Raw genomic sequence first — 10,346 nt, 5'->3', positions numbered from 1 at the left:
TTGCTGTTAATAACACTGTCCTTCCTTTTCTCTCCCTCACTGACTCCTCCTCCCCAGCATTCTGTCAAGCAATAGGCTGTAAAATAGTTATCCAGACCAGCAGCCAGGCAAGTGCCGTTTGAGAGTAATTTCTGCCCCAAGCGTTTAGCCCAGGGCAAAGCAAGCGTGCTCTCTAACTGATCAACCTGGATATTTCATTATTCATTAATTTACTGTTTAACCAAATCCCACTCATTATCAGAGGCAACGCTTGGCAGAGCCCAGCGAACAGTAGCAGTTGGTGTCAGGCATGGAGAATTGGCCCATTTGATCCTGGGCTGTTTTATTATTCAACACCACTGACTGAGAAAAAGGTCCATGAATAATAAAGAGCCAAAGCGTGTTTGAACTGAGAAGCATGACACAGCCTTACAAAACAGCAGTTAGAAAATTAAAGGCAAGGTGGCCCAGACTTTGCATTTTTTATCTTGGCTGTGGGCACAGACATTTATATCCCTACATTGTTTTCAGTGATTTTTTTTTTCAAGTCCTTAAGACAGAGGCATTTGTTTCAGTCGCACCCTTTCAAACAGGCCATTGAAGAACTCAGGAGCAAACTTAAACAGCAAGAAACAAACATGCCTCCAGATGGGAACTTGAAAATGTAATTTCTAACCTTACAATCAGTTAAGTCCTTTGCGGCCCTTCTCAGCTATAGGGAAGATGTGGGTGATTTTAATTCTCCTTTGGACCTGCCATCATCCATACCCTGGGTTGTTTTAATAATATAATTCATCATGCCAATCAAACACATGTTATATTCCTTTTCTATCCAGCTGATTCCTTGACAAGTCTTTGGGTCCATAAGCACCGCTAGCTTCACAAAGACATATAGCAAGGGGTTTGTGGACTCTATAGGTAATATTTAAGGTCCTATTAATATGAAAGAAGAACTTATGAAATATATATGGATGGAGGGAGTAGAAGCACCTTTTCTCAATGTACACAGGCAACAGTGGTCTTCTCAGGTTCTGGTTAGGTCTGTAAGTGTATAGTTGAATTGAATACACTTGTTGGATCTATTGGTGGCAGCCCTGAAAGTATGGTATCTCTAGGACTGATCTGTCCTGTCATTCATTCTACTCATGCATCCTTTTAATCCATTGCTTTATAGTTCTTGAATAAGTATGATGGAACTTAAAACTGCAATGATAACAGTACCCTTTTAATGTTTTCTTCCACTGCCTAGTAACATTTTATCCACACACAGCCTTACTTAGGCAGAGAAATAGAGTGCAGGAGCTATGGCTCTTTTATTTAGGTGAGTAATAGCTGTGTAGGGAAAGGTATCTGATGACCAACCAAGTGCACACGGGCTACCTATACCCATCAAAAGTAATATATAGCTGGGCATGGTGACACACCCCTATAATTCTAAATACTCTGGAGGCTGAGGCAGGAGGGTTGCTTGAGCTCAAGAGTTCAAGACCAGCCTGGGCAATATAATAATACTCCTGTCTCAAAAAAAAAGCAATACATATGATCTTCCAGGATTCTTTGTAACTTGGCCAGGTAGAATGGCCTGGGTGCTAAGATACTTAGAATGACTTGTAAAAGATCCTGTTCAAAGGTGGTCATGATGAAACTAGATTTCAAGTGATTTTTAATATTGGCATCTGTAAACAAATGTCAAAAGCATTAGAGGGATATTAAACTTTTTTACCTCAGGATATTCAGTTGCTTGCTGATATAGTTTGGCTGTGTTTCCACCCAAATCTCACCTTGAATTGTAATGATGCCCATGTGTCAAGGGCAGGGCCAGGTAGAGATAACTGAATCATGGGGGTGGTTTTCCCCATACAGTTCTGGTGGTGGTGAATAAGTGTCACAACATCTGACGGTTTTATAAAGGGGAGTCCTCCTGCACGAGCTCTCTTGCGTGTGCAATGTAAGATGTGCCTTTACTTTTCCTTTGCCTTCTGCCATGATTGTGAGGTCTCCTCAGCCATAGTGAACTGAGTCCATTATACCTCTTTCCTTTATAAATTACCCAGTCTTGGGTGTATCTTTATTAGCAATGTGAGAACAGACTAATACATTTGCTTTGGATGTATTTGGAAAATATCAGTAAGTCGAATTTAAAATGGGATGTAACATTACCTTGGAAAGGGTTCTTTTAACATTATAAGATATTAAAGAATGGCTTGTCCAACCTCATACATGTAACTCTTGGCAGAACTGCAAATACAACTTTAGTTTCAAAGTGCTCTTTAGTCTACAATAGATGTTAGAGCTTAGGTTTCTATTTTAGTTATTAGTGTCAATTTTTTTCTACATATCTATAGTTTTGAAGAAAGAGAGCTTAAAAAATTCTGATCGCATTGGACTGGAGTACAGTATTTTTAAACTTAGAAGTTTTTACTTTTAATTTTTTATTTATAAAATTTCAACTTTTATCTTAGATTATGAGTTAAATGTGCAGGTTTGTTATGTAGGTATATTGCAAAATGCTGAGGTTTAGGGTATGACTGAATCCATCACCCAAATAGTAAGCATAATTCCCAGCAGGAAGTTTTTCAACCTTTACCTGCCCACTCCTTTTTTTTTTTTTTTTTTTTTTTGAAGTGGAGTGTTGCTCTGTCACCTAGGCTAAAGTGCAGTGGTACGATCTCAGCTCACTGCAGCTTCTGCCTCCTGGGTTCAAGCGATTCTCCTGCTTGAGCCTTCTGAGTAGTGAAGATTATAGGCACCCTCCTCCATACCCGGGTAATTTTTGTATTTTTAGTAGAGGCAGGCTTCCACATGTTGGCTACGCTGGTCTCAAACTCCTGAACTCAAGTGATCCACCTTATACTCATCAAAAGTAATAGATAGCTAGGAGCTACAATGCCCGGCATTCCCTCTGTCCCCACTCTTATAGTCCCCAGTGTTTACTGTTCTCATCTTTATGTACATGTATACCCAATATTTAGCTCTCACTTGTAAGTGAGAATATGAAGTGTATTTGGTTTTCTGTTTCTATGTTAATTCAGTTAGGATAATGGCCTCTAGGTGCATCCATGTTGTTGCAAAGGACATGATTTTGTTCTTTTTTATTGCTGCATAATATTCCATGGTGTATATGTACCACATTTTCTTTATTCAATCACCGTTGACAGGTATCTATGTTGACTCCATGTCTTTGCTATTGTGATTAATGTGCTGTGATGAACATACAGGGACATGTGTATTTTTCATAGAATGATTTATTTTTCCTTTGGGTATGTATCCAGTAATGAGATTGCTTGACCAAATGGTAGTTCTATTTTTAGTTCTTTGAGAAATCTCCAAACTGCTTTCCATGGAGGCTGAACTAATTTAAATTCTCATCAACAGTGTGTAAGTGTTTCCTTTTCTCCATAGCCTCACCAACATCTGTTATTTTTTTACTTTTTTGTAATACCCATTCTGATTGCTACGAGATGACATCTCATTTTGGTTTTGATTTGCATGTGCCTGATGATTAGTGGTATTGAGAATTTTTTTTATATGTTCATTGGCTGCATGTATGTCTTCTTTGAGAAGTATCTGTTCATGTCCTTTGCTAAGTTTTAATGGGGCTATTTTTTGCTTATTAAATTGTTTAAGTTCCTCATCGATTCTGAATATTGGACCTTTCTTGGATGTATATTTGTGAATATTTTCTCCCATTCTATAGATTGTCTGTTTAATACTGAGTACATTATTTTTAAAGCATATTTTTTACAATGGATACTCTTCTGGTACACAATTTTTGGCATTACTTGCAAGAAGAGGGAAAAATTTTTCCTCCAACTTGGTTGGTATTGGAAAGTTAGGGTAATAAGTTAAAGAACCCTGTTGTTTGCCTTCTCAATATGGTGGACCAAGTTCTTTGCTTATTGTTATAAATAAGTGAGTGTAGGCCGGGCGCGGTGGCTCAAGCCTGTAATCCCAGCACTTTGGGAGGCCGAGGCGGGTGGATCACGAGGTCAAGAGATCGAGACCATCCTGGTCAACATGGTGAAACCCCGTCTCTACTAAAAATACAAAAAATTAGCTGGGCATGGTGGCGCGTGCCTGTAATCCCAGCTACTCAGGAGGCTGAGGCAGGAGAATTGCCTGAACCCAGGAGGCGGAGGTTGCGGTGAGCCGAGATCGCGCCACTGCACTCCAGCCTGGGTAACAAGAGCGAAACTCCGTCTCAAAAAAAAAAAAAAAAAAAAAAAAAAAAAAAAAAAAAAAAAAAAAAAAAAAAAAAAAAATAAATAAAAATAAAATAAATAAATAAATAAATAAATAAGTGAGTGTAAGTTATCATAACTAAGTATGAACATGATTGAAACTTATGACAGATAAAGATAATGCTTTGACTTCTCAAGTCATACTAGCCCTGATTAAATCATGAAACTCCACACCCTTGGGTTTGCTCACATGTGAAGAACTCTTGAAGTGAAGAAAATTAGATATATATCAAATATTAATCCACTTGAGAACCACAAGGTCCTTGTTCTCCTTTTTTTTTTTTCTAACCTTGCTCTAGGTTGAATTGAATCTTGATCAATTCAATATCTTGAATTGATACAGATATTGAATCTTGTTCCCAAGTAAGTTGTGATCTAGGACTTTTAAGATTCTCTGATACCACTTTAAATCTTTGGGATTTAGAACTTCACCGGGTTGTGAAGAGCAGCACATTGGAAGAACTGGTCTTCATAATCCATTTAGATGAGATCTGTTGAAAATCTGGAAGGGGAAAAATTTGGCATTTTTTCTGTACTCATGAATCATAGAGACAAACAGGCTTCACCTGAGAAAATGTCCTTTCCTAACTCCTTTATGTGTTATAATTACTTCATTTTAACTTCTCTATCAACTATTCTATTGCTGGTTGCACATTAAAATTACCTAGTTAAAAAAAAAAAAAAATACTAACGCCCAAGCCCCATCCTCTGCTTTATTTGATCTGGGACACTAATATTGCTTCAAAAAATCCCCAGATGATTCTAATGTGCAACTAGCATAGCAAAACAGTGCTATATGTTTCAGAGCACTTTATTTCATAATTTGACACTCTGTTGTCCCATAGTTCTATAAAATTCTGTCTCCTGATTATTTCTTCCTTTCTTTTTTTTTTTTTTTTTTCTTTTAGTCTCATTCTGTTGCCCAGGCTAGAGTACAATGGCACGATGTCAGCTCACTGCAACCTCCGCCTCCTGGGTTCAAGCAATTCTCCTACCTCAACCTCCCAAATAGCTGGGATTACAGGGCCCCACCAACATGCCTGGCTAATTTTTGTATTTTTAGTAGAGATGGGATTTCACCATCTTGGCCAGGCTGGTCTCAAACTCCTGATTGCAGGTGATCCGCCCCCCTCAGCCTCCCAAAGTGCTAGGATTATAGGCGCGAGCCACCGCGCCCAGCCTGGTTATTTCATATAATAAACTTTGAGTATGAAGACCAAGTCTTAGTCAACTTACATAAGACATAGCCTATAGGAGTTGCTGGCTCATTAAATGAGTTATTTTTAAAAATCCCCAACACATTCTACTGAACAATCGCCAAGTTCTACAATCTGGGGCTATATCAGAAAATAAGACAGACCTGGTCCTTTATCCTTATGAAATTTACAGTAATTTGTCCTTGAGGGTAAGTATATTGTCCTTCCATTTGCAAATCTATCTAGGGTTAGCAAATAGCTTACCAAGAGGCATCACAGTAGAAAAAATAATTGTTAAGTGCTTCCTGTGTGCTAGCCACTGTGCTAGGTATTGGCTACAAGATGGCAGATGAACCAAGCTGCAGAGGTCTCCATTTGGGCATACTGTTTTATCTGTCCTTAGGACTGACCCATTCTGTGTTTTCTAAAACTTGTATGTTTGTAAGATTTTCATTTAAATGCCACTTACTTGACACATTAAATTACAAAGATTTTTAAAATCTAAAAAGATTTCTACAAATTGCAAAAAAATTCTTAGGGTTTCAGTGCCTACCTCTGCACTCTAACTGGTAACTAGAATGAGTAGATGTTCGTAGATTGATTCAATTTTAGTTATACCCCAAGTAGAACACAGTATACTTTTTGGGTAATAACATAAAATGTACATCTAGTTATTTCAATATGGTATGCATCATCTTCAATTCCTTCTAAATCAAAAAATGAGTCCCCATTATGTAGAGAAAATAATTATAATTTACTTGCCTTTCACTTTATGAAGTACTTTGATTAGTTTAAGTAACATCATCTGATTTGATCCTTGTACCAAGTCTGAGATGTAGGATGGTTACAAAAGCACTTCTCTTGATTTTACAGATGAGAAAGCTTAGGCTTAAGTTGACATTCAAGCTCATCTTGCAAGCTAATAGGAGAGCTGATAAGTTCAGTGCTCTTTCTGTCATCCCATGCTGCCATAAATTTATGCATCCATAGGCATCACATATATACGCAAATACCAAGTTTTTCTAAAGTACTTGAAAAGGAAAAACAAAAAATTTAGAACATTAATGTATTATATCATAATATATGTTTTAACAGCTTATTAATTTGCATTAGCTAGAGAAAGATGTGCTCACATTTGTGAGAAATTTGAACTATCGAATATTTTTAAAAGAATGAAGCTTTACCTCTTTCAAGTATGTAAAAGAAGCGGACCTGCAATAATTAAAGATTCCTTTTAGAGGTCCTTAGAGTATCTACTTTGGTTAATACTTAAGAATGCTTTGTAATTATACTCTCAATTATCTGTGTGTAAATGGATGCTCCTCAAGTGCTTGAGGATGCTAACAACAGTGTATTCTCTTAAACAGTCTATATACTCTCCCTGTAAACTTTATTTACACTACGGATTTTTTCAGCAAGTCTTTTTTCCATTGATATGGTAAAGGCAAACTTCTGCTTAGCCAGACTTTCAGTAGATCAGGAATTTCGATTTAAGTGAGTCTGAATTAATGAGGTTTTACTTTATTTGCAATTTAATAGGTGTTGCCCCATATACCTGTCTTTATATACATGTATAACTTTATTAATATATATGTTTTTATACATTTAACAGTATTCTGCAGAGCTACTGACTTGATTTATCTATGAACCTAAGACATTTCAAATTATTTTATAGCTTCTTAACATAGATTCGCCTTAGTCCATCTGTAGTAGTGGGGGAAAAATTCTGTTTCCTTAAGTCCTTTTATGAGGGTGCCAAAAGGTATAAAAATATGAAGCCATTTAATAGCCAGGCTCTTTGAAACTACCAAGCACACACAGTGTGCATGCTAAGTTTAATCACAGTGATGGATTTACATGTAATGTCTCAATTCCAGACTCCCTCATTAGTGCAGTCAATCTTGAAGTTCTCCCTGGTGAGAAGGGTGAAGGTGACTTCAACACCCCTGAGAGAACGGCTGGATATTGGCAACACCCTGAAAAAGACAGTGGGAAAAAGCTCAACCATATGAGACTATAATCCTAGCTGTGGTCAATGTGTTGAAAGCTTTATATTTCCTGACCACAGGATCTTTCTATAAAATGAACAGGGAGGAGGGATATTCCTAGGATTAGCCAGCTGGCTATTTCTATATGCTTATTAAAATTTCTGGAAGAAATGGTGGGGCCTTTTACAATAAGATGACTATATCTGTTTGAAAGTCATAAGCTTTTCCTTCCTCCAACTATTTCATGCAAGAGGGCAAAGTAAAATGTTTTAAAACTTAAAATTTGACAGTTGCAGCAAATAAATGGGAATATAGAAAATGGTGGTAAAAACAGCAGCAGCAGCAGAAACAAGGAGATAATCCAGATGTTACCTTTGCAGGAAGTCTTTTTCTCCTCTAAGGACCCACAGGCCAGGCTTTTAAATTTTGGACAAAACACAGTTTCATTCCATGCCATGCAGTGTGGAGACATCCTTGTTTTTTTGGAGGCTGCATTTGAAACCGGCTGCCTCTTTGTATTCAACACCCACATGTTATCCCCCTAGTGCTGAGTGAATCCCTGCATAATAGTGGCATTAAAGAAAGCGAAGCACTGGCAATGCATTTGGCCTCTTTGTTTAGGAGAAAAAAAACCAAGCAACTTAAAAGTTAACATTCATCAGAAGACACTGGGTCATCAGGAACATTGTAGAAGTAGCATTAGAATTGGGTCCCTTTTATAAGAAATCCTCAGAGTGTTTAGTCAGTAGTGCCAGATGCAGGAATATTGTGTTTTATAGTCTTCTTTTTTCTCCTCCTTCTCTCCTCTTCTTTTTGATAGAGATTTAGTAAGTGGAACCAAGACACACACACACACTCTCTCTCTCAATATATAGATAGATCTCCATTTCCTTCTTCCTCTCCCTCTCTTAAAAAGATCACTGAGCCAACCAGATCTTCATTTTCAGATGAGGGGTCCCAGGATATACATAGAGGATATCCAGTGAACTTTTAGTATCTTGAAATTTTATCATTCAATTTGAGACTGTGTTTTTTCTTCTGATTTTTGCAGAACTGCATATTTGATTGGGTCCTTGAGTGAACTTGAAGAAAAATCTTTTGTTGAAAAATATAATTAAAACAATAGTTTAAATTTGTTTAGCTTTTTTACAGCTTATAGTGTGCCTTCATATATTTTATTTAATTCTCCACAACAATTTATCTAATATATTATGAACTACTTAGAATCAGTTAAGCACAGGGCTGTTAAGGAAAGTTAATAGTCTTGTTCAGCAATAAGCAACTAAAGAGATTTAACCTGACCCTATGTAAGTCTTCTAATTGCCATTGGATATCCTGCCACACCAGAGTCCCCTAAATCATGATAGAAAATGCACATTTATCAATTCGACTACAATAATTTAGGTGGTCCATGAAAGAATGAATTAACATATTTTAAAAAGCTGTGTATATATGAATTAGCATATTTTTAAAGGGGTATATAAGGGGCCCAATTCTAATGCTACTTCTATAGTGTTCCTGATGACCCGGTGTCTTCTGATGAATGGTAAGTTTGTTTCCAACTCTCTGGTTTCTGGGGGTAGGGTATATATATATATATAAACTAAAGGGTAGTACTACAAGATGAAGAGAGGGCATTGAGTTTTAGAAAGATTTCTGTTTTCTGGCATTTAATCACCAGGATTTAACAGCATAAAAAGACAAAGAATATGTTAAACGATTGTCCAAATGTGGAATGTAGGAAGGGAATATGAGGATGGGGAAAAAAGCAAGATAGGACAGATTGGAGAAATAAAGGAAAGAATAGATTAACAGGTGGGAAAGTAAGTGAAACAGCTGGTAATACCACTTTTTTCTGACTGAAGGCTAATTTTGGGACCCTAAAAGATTATGTTTAAATGGACTCAATTAGATATTTAACATGAATTTGAGACAAAAAAGGTTTCCTTCACTCTAAATATCTCTTCTACCTGATTCTTGATGCCAGAAATTCTCTTAACGTGAGGCAAAGTTTTTCAGTTCTCTATTACAAATAAAGATTTTTAAAGCACAAATCTACAGGTAAAACAGCACATTAGTATGAATAATTTTCTGTCAAAATATAAAGGGTATAGGGTCTGTATTCACAATAAAATATTCTTTGTGTTTTAGATAATGTGGTGGAATTACCACTAAACCAAAAATGAATGGAGTCACCAAAGACTCTAAAGAGGTATTTTACAATTTACACCTGGTTATATTCATGTAATTGCATATGAACAAACACGTTATTTCTAGATATATCTTAGTAAATGTGATATATGTAATAAGGTAGTCTACTCTGAAGCAGCCTTTCTGATCTTTTCTCAAAGGTATAAATCTCAGATATATAGTCAGATGATGGATTTAGAGAGCAATGGTTTTTCTAAACAAAAGAGAAATTCCAAACCCTAGAGAAAGATTCATAAAACTTTATGTCTTGCTGGTACATATTTTTATAAGGCTGAGCAAATGATTCAATTAATTTCAACATACTAAACTCTACTATATAGAGGGCAGTGCAGTAGCCTCTGTAGAGGATAACAAGGTGAAGAGACACAGCTTTGTAGATCCGAAATAACATAGAATTGAGCTAAGGAAGGCAATGCTGTTTCTTAAGTTGGATAAGTTGAATAGAAATAAAAAATAATGTGTAATTTAAAGGTAAGTTACTTTCCCTTCCCTTCTCTTTTCCTTCTCTTCCCTCTACCATCCATCCTTTCATCCATGCTTTTTAAATTTCTTCTTACATATTTGTTTCCTTGAGTGCCAGCTTTGTCTTTACTCAAAGCAAGTCTGGCATTCATCAGCTTAGCAGAGATAATCCTTAGTTCCTAGAAAGGCTACTTTTTGTTGTTGTTGTTGTAATGAAATCATGGAAACAGAGGCCTAACATTCCAGGTTTATGCATGCCAATGTACCCA

This window comes from Cebus imitator, unplaced genomic scaffold (genome assembly GCF_001604975.1).
Source record: "Cebus imitator isolate Cc_AM_T3 unplaced genomic scaffold, Cebus_imitator-1.0 Scaffold248, whole genome shotgun sequence".
NCBI lineage: Eukaryota > Metazoa > Chordata > Mammalia > Primates > Cebidae > Cebus > Cebus imitator.
This window is presented reverse-complemented; position numbering follows the sequence as displayed.